The sequence below is a fragment of the Mustela putorius genome, unplaced genomic scaffold, assembly GCF_011764305.1.
Source record: "Mustela putorius furo isolate JIRA1106 unplaced genomic scaffold, ASM1176430v1.1 tig00004007_pilon_pilon_pilon, whole genome shotgun sequence".
Lineage (NCBI taxonomy): Eukaryota > Metazoa > Chordata > Mammalia > Carnivora > Mustelidae > Mustela > Mustela putorius.
Window position 1 is genome coordinate 8,192,781 of NW_025422145.1, and position 9,523 is coordinate 8,202,303.

The following is a 9,523-nucleotide window of genomic DNA, read 5'->3' on the forward strand; positions in this document are numbered from 1 at the left end:
TGGAGCCAAGGTCAGGCACACCTAGGACCGTGGTTCTCGTGGATCTTGTGGTTTCTTGTGGTTTTCATGGCTCTCATGGCTTTGGTGGTTCTTGTGGTTCTCGTGCCTTACTCCTAGTGTTTCTGCTTCTGTGGCTCTGGAGAAGAGCCTAAGCACCTGCCTTTCTACTCGCTCCTGGGCTGGTGGCTGTGGCTACCCACCGAAATCACCCGGAGACATGGCCTGATTCAGATGGTCTGGGGTGGGACCCAGACACGGGCATGCAAAAGCCCCCATGGGATCCTCAGGTGAGAACCAATCTCTGTGGCTCCGAGTGTTGGCCTGCGGCTCGGCAGCCTCTGGAGCACGTTAGAAATGCAGAGTCTTGGTTGGGCTCCATCCCAGACCCGGAGAATCCGCATCTGCATCCCTACAAGCTCTCGGGTGATTCTTGTGGTGCCTGTGAAAGTTTGAGGCGTGCTGTCAAGTATCATCTGGCCGGCAGATGCCAGAAGCATGGGGGAGAACTCAGAAACAGGCCCAGGGAGGAGAGAGATTCCTTTGTTCATCCAAGTGGACTGTAAGGACCCACAGTGTGTGACCCTCACGATGTGACCGTGACCGTGACCCTCCGTGTGGGACAGACAACTGCTGGGCGGAGTGCTAGGGAATCGGGGCAGGCAGCTGACCTCAGCCCATCCAAACGCTACAATAATAAAACAAGGGGCCTCGAGCTGTCACCTTAAAAGCTCTCGAGGTGCTTCGGATCCCAGGAGGCTGGGTTAGTCACTCGTGAGCGGCCCGGGAACGAGGACACCATCCCGGCGCACGGCAGGTTCTATCAGTGCTGACGAGCAATGCCCAGTGCCGCTGCTTTGGAGCCGGACCTTCCAGGGTGGACAGGGTCACTGCGGGTGGAAATGGGAGAGGACTCAGGGGAGGTCAGAGGCTGGAGCGTGCAGAAGGCCAGAGAGTAAATATTTGAGGCTTTGCAGACCGTGTGGTCGCTCAGCTCTCTCCCGCCATGTGGTTGTTGATCTGTAAACAGGCCTGCCGTGGGCCATGTGGCAAGCCGGCCGCTGGTCTAGAGCAAGAGGGGCAGGCAGGCAGAGGTGGGGCACACAGGGTAAATCGGAGGTCGCTAGCAGGCCGAGGGGGAGCAGACCTTGAAACAGGAGTGGCAAGCGGGTGCGGGACTTCGGAGCGTGCAGTGAACGGCTCGGCTCGGAGGCCAGCTTGCGGGGAGCGAAGTGGGAAGAAGCGAGTCAGGGGATCTGGGGAGCTGGGGAGGGGAGACAGGCAGGGGGCCAGGCAGACGTGGGGATGGTTCCCCAGAGAGCTGAGTGAGGAAACGCTCTGGCCAAGGGATCTGCAGGGCTGAGGGTCAGGAGCGGGGTGGGGAGCGGGGGACTCACAGACAGTGTCAGTTCCTGGTCCCAGAGTCACTGGGAGGATGGAGACTGCTGTGGCCAGGCCAGAGGGAGCCAGCAGGATCTGCAGGCACGTGGTGAGCCAGATCTGGGCGCTTGCGGGAGTGCATGGAGCACAGCCAGGCCCACCGCAGCCTGTCACCTCCCGTCACACCAGAGCACCCAGGCAGCTGCAGAAAGCTTTCCAGAAAAGCAGGAGAAAGTGTTCAAACGCAGGGCTTGCCTGACGGTCGCTGTTCTGATGGCTGTGAATCTGGGAGACAGAACTCACCTGGGACGTGGGTGCGGAATCCCAGCCCACCGAGGCCGGAAGGTGCCTTGGAGCCGTGTCCCTCCAACCTCAGGGTGTCACGAAGCCCCTGTGGGTGCTGTGAAGGGAGGGTCTGGCTCCGTGGGCTTGATGGGGCCAAGACCCCGTTTCGAAGGAGGGTACCTATGTCGCCTGCTGCCAGCCTCGAACTAGGCTTTGAGAAGCAAGACCTTGGAGATGATCTCCACCTCCCCCTCTTGCCTCTGAAACAAGGGCAGACCCACTGAGTTACTCCTTGTGGGGCACCATCATACCAGCCCCTGGGGACACTGAGGAACCATGACAAGTAGTTTGGACTGGGAGCCCTTGAGAGGCGGCGGGCACCGTCCCGTTCACATGGGGACTCATTTACTCCTCACCGTGGCCTCAGAGGTGGGTGCCCCCAGGGCCCTGTTTCCCCACGATTTGGGGACCTAAGAGCAAGGCAGCCACACTCCTGAGCCAAAACTCCATCCCTGAGGCCCACACAGGGAAGCCAGGGGCTCTGCAGGGCAGGACCACAGGCCCCAAATGGGGGCGTTCCCCTCCCCCAGGGCTAGGCCACTTCTTCTGGAAAATTCCAAACTTCTGCTGCGACGTGGGACCCGAGGCAAGATGACCCTGCTAAGTCCGGGGGGCTGGTGGGGGGATCAGCCCGCGTCAGGGACACCCCGGGGCGCGGGGAGCAGACTCGAGCGGTGCTGGGGCGGCACTAGGTCGGCCCGTCGAAGAGACCCTTCCGCGGAGCTCCTGCAAAGCACATAAATGACCCCAAATGAAAGGGAAATAATTTAGTGGAGAATTTTGTGGCTGGTGCGTATTTTATGGGCAGTGTTTTCAGGAGCGGCTCTCGGCCGCCGGCCCGGGGCGCCGTCCCCGCCGCGCGCTGCGATGCTGCCACCTAGTGGCGACGGGCGGCGGCGGCGGCGGCGGCTGCGGAAGTGAGGCGTCCAAACCCCGCAAGAGGCTGGGGAGGCGGCATCCTGCGAACAACCAGTCTGGGCGGTGGCTGTTTTTAGCTGGGTCTCTCCTTCTGTGCCACTTTCATCATGGAAACCGGCTCTCTAGACCCAAAAAAAGCCGCGACGTGCTCTGCAAAAGCTGTTCGAGGGCCAATTTTAGCTGCATTTCTTGGAATTTGGGCTCCCGGGAGGGAGGAGGGATGCGTGGTTCCCAGGAAGTTGGGCAGCTTCTGAGAACCTAGAACCTGGCGGTTGGTTCTGGCCATGAGGGTGTGAGATGATGGATCCCTTGGGTTCCAGCCCCCGTACCTGGCCCTGCAAAGGAAAATGTATTTGTGCGGCGTTTAGAGGTGACAGCTACTGTGTCCTTGGGAGCTTTCTCCTGTATGATTAAGATCTCTCTTTACATGGACCATTTCACTGAGGCTTCAACCCTAAGAAGAAGTGTACAAGTTACACCCATTTTACAGGTGAGAAAATCAAGGCTTGGGAAAGTCCAATGACTTAGCCAAGGTCACAAAACTGGTTACCAGCAGAGAGCCATGATTTGAACTCTAGAGCCTTTGTGTTAACACAGAACTCAAACAAAGCAATGGATTAAGAGTGGAAATCGTGAGTTCATCCACACAGTGCTGCCAATTCACTGTGTGATTCCGAGCAGATCGAGGACTCTCTCTGGGTCTGTTTCCTCTATGATAAAACAGGTATGGTATTCATGGCTTCTGCTTCTCAAGGCTGAGTGGGGATCCAAAGGAAATCCTTGAGCTACATCCTTTGAGCTAGCAGTTCATTCCCTGGCTTGGGGGCCACCCAGACCCTCAGATTCTTCTAAAGATTCCAGGAGCTCAATGGAGATAAACTCAGGACCCCCACAGGGGAAAGAACCCCTTAAATGGTCACTGCCTTTGTTTAGTCCCTGGGTCCAGCTCCCAGTTTCTAGGATTCCAATTCCCACCCTGCCCCTGGTCCCCGTCTCCTTTGGGGGCCTGGTTCTCACCTGTCAAACGGGCTTTTAACTCTGACACTACGTTGGCACCTTGTTCCAGGATGTAAACTGTGTGCTAGAGTCAATCTTCCAGGCAGGTGCACGAACTAGAATATCCATCTCCTCCTGATTTGTCCAGCACTTTGCCTGTTTCAATGTTGACATTCCCTGTCCCAAGAAACCCCTTAGTTCTGGGTGAACCGGGACAACTGGTCCCTCTATGGGGACACGAGAGGGACACGAAACCTCAACCATGACCAGCAGACTAGATGTCCCCATTTTGTGATGCACCGACACCCCTTGCAACCCTTTCCGGGGCTGGAAATGATTTGTGCTTGGCTGGGGGGCTTAGGCCCTAGTGGGCCATCAGCCAACTGCTGGGAATAGAGAGGCCTCTGTGTCAGGTCCTCTTGCTAGGTACTGGGTGCACAAAAGTGGACCAGATAGCAGAGGCTGTGGCTCTTTGGTCAGGCAGAACCTGCTATGCTTAGGGACGGGGATGGGGGAAAACCAGAGAAGGACCCTAAGGCAGCTGGAGAGGACAGGTGTCAGAGAGGCCTTCGGGAGGATCTGAACCAAGTTGGGCCCACAGAGCTGAATTACGCAGGTAAGGAAGGGAAAAAGGGAAGACCCAGGTTTTGTTGGCCACACAAGCCTGTGCCCTAGGTGTCAGCCTGACCCCAGACCAGACTGCACAGTCTCCCAAATCCCAGAAATATCCCAAGTCTCCTCCTCCCCCTCCCAACACAACCCAGTCCCTACTCACCTGGTAACACAAAGAGGACATTACCTTAGTCGCGAGCTCCTAGGCTTTGTCCTTGTCCCCATAGGTCCAAGTTAGTGCCTAAGATTTTGGATAGGGCGTGGGATGCATCTCAGCAACCCCCATGCCAAGCCTCGAAAATTCCAGATTATTGGTTTATTCTGCAGGTGGAAGGACAGGCCCACCTTTCCCAGCCTTTGCCTTATTGACGGGGGGCTATCCCCCAGCCAAGATCTGGGAGCACAGCTGATCACTGGAGTCATGACCCAGTGGTTCTCAACTGGCCGCGTAGCGTCTTCCGGAGAATATCTGGCAATGCCTGGAGACCTTTCTGGTTACCCTGACTGGCAATGGGGGCTGCTCCTGTCATGTGATGGGCAGAGGCTCAGGGGGCTGCTAAGCATCTGCAGAGCACAGAACAGCCCCCACAGTAGAGAATCATTCGGTCCAAAACATCAGTACAGCCGATGCTGGAATACCTGCCCTCCGTAACTGACCACTGAGGGCCCTACAGGTAGCCACCAGGCAGGTGTTAAGCTGTTCCCTGACCTCCTAGACCAGTATTTTTCCTGGTCCCCGACCCTCAGTGCTGACCCCAGGCCTGCAAGAGAAAGATCCAGTGGCGTCTCAGCCCCTTCCTGCTCCCCATTCATCCTGCACACGCTGGCTGAGAGCCTCTGCCCTCAGGAGCACCCAGGCTCCCAGCTCAGGCAAACTTTGGTCCCCTCATGTCTGGAGATGCAGGCAGTGTCACCAGTGGCAACTCCCACCTTGTGCAAAGCAGGTAAAGGTGACCCCCACACACACTGAGACTGACCGTATGTCAGTGGCCACATGCAGTGTCAGAACACAGCGAACAGTCATTGCCACTTCCACACACGGAGCTCACTTGGGGCGGACTCTGGGCTGGGGACCTTACCTGGGTCATCTTGTTTTGCTCTTGTCACCCCTGTGAAGTAGTGTTAGGATGAGCCTCTGCGAATTCCAGAAGAGGAAGGTGAGGCTCTGTCGTTGAATGTCCAAGTCAGGCTTGGAGCTGCCTGACTCAAGAGATAGCAGAGCAGGAATTAAACCCATGGAGGCTGATTCCAGAAGGCAGATGCTTAACAAGTCCCCTGTCAGTTGAGAGGAAAACTTCAAAAGCTCAGGGAGGAATGGGCATTTTTAGAGCTCAGGGAATTGCTTGAGGCAGAAAGTTTCTGGCAGGGAATAAAGACAGGCTCTGAAAGCATGAGATGTCAGTCTGAGCACCTTGACCTAGACACTGGAGACCTGGAAAAGCACCTCGGTTTCCTCTAGTGGTCAAGCCCAGTTCGTGGCTAGCATAGGGAGACGTGGAGTGTGGGGCTTGATGAAATTGATCGGTGACGTCTGCTTGGGTTCTGGGAAAAAGGAGTAACAGCATGCACACACGCAGCTGAACACAGACACACACACACGGAGACACACACATGAACACGCGCAGAGATGGGCATATGCACACACTCAGAGACACAGGGATGTACACATACACCCACAGATACATACAAGGAAACAGGCACACAGACACACACGAGGCTTGCTACCTAAGCTGCTGAGGACAAGAGAACCCCAAACTCACACTACCTCGAATGATGACCCTACACATTTTTTGGACTAGTCTCCCTACAAAGAAGTCTCCCAAGTTTAAAAAAAAAAAAACACACACACACACACACAAGTGTTTAATACCCGCCTCCTAGCACCTTCCGTGCTGGCGTGGGCTTCCCACATCACCATGGAAACTGTGCCACCTGGCACTTGCCATTCAAAAACTTTTGTGGCATTCAGAAACATTCACGTATGTCAGAATGACATTGATCCGTTCCAGATAGGTGACCCTAGTTTTGAACACGGTTCCAAGGACTCCTGGAAGGCAGAATGCAGAATGACTTTCCCGACGCGGGGTGAGTCACCAAGAAAAGGCAACATTGTCCGTCCACAGGGCTGGAGATTTCCGGTCTTGAATGCTGCAGGCAGCCCTGCCCATCGAAGAAGAAAAGATGCCCCAAAGGAAACAATCACCTTGTAGCTTTATAATAAGGGCCTGCAGTTTCATTCTCACCAAATGTCTGTAAAAACATATAATGGAGTTCTCTTTTATATTAAGTTCGTTGATAGCATTTCATGTTATCCAATGGGCCTTCAGAATAAATTGATTTGTAACATGAGGCTTTTAGGAATGATGGGTGCTCCGAGGCGCACCGAAGTGAAGTAAGTGAAGTAAGCAGCCCTAGATCACACAGGGGACTCGGGATGTGAATCCAAGTCTGATCCCCAAGCCTGCAAGTTGCTCCCATTCTGTAACTCCCCTTCCTGTGAATGGGGAGCTGATGTTCTAGATCCCATGCCAGACCCGTCTCCTTCTTTATGTCCTTGACCCCACGCCCCACCCAACCCCCAACTCTGCCTTTCCCTCTTCCCCACTACTTGTATTTCTCTGTGTGTTCATCTCCTAGGACTGCCACAAACCGGGTGATTTCAACAACAACTGTATTGTCTTACAGATCTGGAGACCAAAGTCTAAGATCAAGCCGGAGGCAGAGTCAGGTCCTTCTGAGGTCTGGGGGGATGAATCCTTCCAGACTTCTCTCCTGGCTTCTGGTGTTCCTTGGCTGGTAGGGGCTTCACACTGATCTCCGCCTCTGTCCTCACACAGCTAGGACCAGGGTCCCAAGGTACTCACTCCGCTGCTGGCAAGGGACATCTTGGGGCCCCCACCCAAGAGGCTTCTTCGGGAAGACCTCACAGAAAGGGTCCCAGCCAGCTGCGAAGGGAAGCCCCCCACCCCCGAGGACACCTAAAGTGGGTTCTTAGAGATTCCACTTCTAATGTTACAGAGCATTTCGGTCCTGTTTATTGAGGCAGTTTGAAATAGCCAGTATCTAAGAAGCAACCTTGTGGTTCTGAGGGAAAAAATCATGCCGGTCTGCTCTCTCTCTCACCCATTCACACGTGCGCGCATGCACGCGCTACACACACACACACACACACACCACACAGTGCCCACGCTCTGCCAGCAAGTCTCAACCAAGGTATGGTGTTGCGAGCAGTTGTGAGGTGTGTCATCAAGTAATCTGTTGCTAAGAATAAATTTAGTCCCAAATGTTGCAAATATATGTACAAGTAGATTCAAGGTTATTCCCGTGGAACATCAGCCTCACTCACTGCGTTCTGATTACGTATCTCCAGCAGGAGCGGGAAAACAAGCACGTATGGCCAGAGCAAGGCACTGGAACGAGAAGCCTAGAGACAGCCTCTCTGTGCCCCACGCCCTGGGAGATACGGATGGAAATGTCAAGCTTTCTTGTCTGTACTAGACTCAGATGCATGTACTGGGGCTAGACCTGCCCCAGGAGGAAAGGAGGTGCACATGACCAACGGAGGTCAGGAAGGATTCCCAGTTATCGTCCAGCCAGCTGATAAAACATGTTACATCTGATCTCAACAGGTCTTGGCAAGCGTGGGAGGGTGGAGAGAGGACTTCCTCCAACATGGCAGAATGGAGCACTGTCCATCTGGATGCAGTTATCTTCCTGACCTCAGTTCCTATGGCTTTCCCACTTGTTCACTCTGCCCTAAAATCTCCTCATAATCACCAGGAATGTCCCTGCCTCAGGGCCTTTGCACTCGCTAGCGCCTCTGCCTGGAATGCTCTTTTCCTAGTTCCCCGCGTGACTCATTCCCTTTAAGTGTTTAGTCCCAGGTCACATATATCCTGAGCCATATTTTCATACACACACACATATACACACACACATACACACACACACACACACTTTCCTCCTCTGTCCGCTCTCTTCTCTGCCCTTCTTCCATAGCATCCACAGACCACCAGAAACACATGCGTTTTACCTATCCCTTTGTTTCTCACCTGCCTCCTCCAACACACACCTCCACAGTATGTCAGCACCAAGAGGGCAGGGACTTTGTGGCTTACTTGTTCCCTGCTGGGCCCCCAAAGTTTGGAGCAGTTCTTCCCCGGATGGGCAATGCCTCTTTGTTGAAAGAATCAAGATTTCAAATGCAAAGAACCTTTGATTTCACTTTTTAAGAAATGCTCTGCACTTGTTTTCTGTGGTTGCCTAACAAATGAACAACTTAAAATAGCACCCACCTATCAGGTCCCGGCTCCCTGGATCGGAGCTTTCAGCCTGGTGCGGCCAGAGTCCCCGCTCAGACTGAAGGCGAGGGGTCTCAGGGCCGCTGTGCTCTTTTCCGGAGCGCAGGACCTTCTTCCAGGCACATTCCTGTTACTGGCAGAAAGCGGTCCCTGATGTCCTCGCTGGGTGTCCGCTGCGGGGTGCTCTCAGCTTCTAGAGCCGCTCGTCTCCACGAGGACCCTCGATCTTCATTCCAGTGTGGCATTCTCTACCCCTTCAGGCTTCCTGATTCGCACCTTCCCGCTTCCTCTTCTGCGCCCAGCCAGGGAACAGGCTCGGCTCTTGAAGGGCGCGTGCACTCGGGCCGCCTGGGTCACCTGCACGTCTGAAGTTAGCGGACTTGGGACTCACGCGCACCTGTAATACCCCGTCCCAGCAATACCTAGATCCGTGTCCGAAGAGCCGGACAAAGGGAATCCAGGAACATCTTTATGACTCCGCCCCCTCCACCGTCCTAGGCAAACAGCCCGCAATGGGCACGAGGAGACAGAGACGAGTGTGCTGGCTGCAGAACTAGTTAGAAAAACATAGGACACCCCCACTCCCGCCACCGCCTGTCCGTCAGCAGGAAACGGGACATTCCACAAGCGTGGGAAGAAAACAAGGAGGGGGGCCTGGGTGGCTCAGTCATTAGGCGTCTGCCTTCGGCTCAGGTCATGATCCCAGGGTCCTGGGATCAAGCCCCCCATGAGGCTCCCTGCCCAGCAGGATGCCTGCTTCTGCTTTTCTGACCCCCCCCCCCTTGTGTTCCCTCTCTCCCTATGTCTCTGTCAAATCAATAAAATATCTTAAAAAAGAGAAAAAAAGGAGTCAGAGCCCAAGAGCCCATTTTTACCTGCTGATTCTACATAGCGGGCCCCGCCCTTCTCCCGGGGCTTTGGAGCACCAGCCCGGGAGCGAGGCTCCCTGAATCTGAGTCTCTGCTTCTTAGCTT

General features: G+C 54.8%; 1 long non-coding RNA gene across 2 annotated transcripts; it reads right to left on the reverse strand.

Moving 5' to 3' along the window:
- Positions 1 to 317: 317 nt before the first annotated feature.
- On the reverse strand, positions 318 to 9,102 carry LOC123389716. 2 transcript variants are annotated; one of them, XR_006604359.1, is made up of 6 exons: positions 8,544 to 9,102; positions 3,658 to 6,498; positions 1,681 to 2,975; positions 1,395 to 1,589; positions 721 to 887; positions 318 to 439 (listed from the first exon to the last, which is right to left on the reverse strand). It is a non-coding gene; the product is annotated as an uncharacterized LOC123389716 (long non-coding RNA). The 2 variants fall into 2 exon arrangements; XR_006604358.1 differs by having other exon boundaries at positions 3,658 to 9,102.
- Between the last annotated feature and the right edge of the window lie 421 nt (positions 9,103 to 9,523).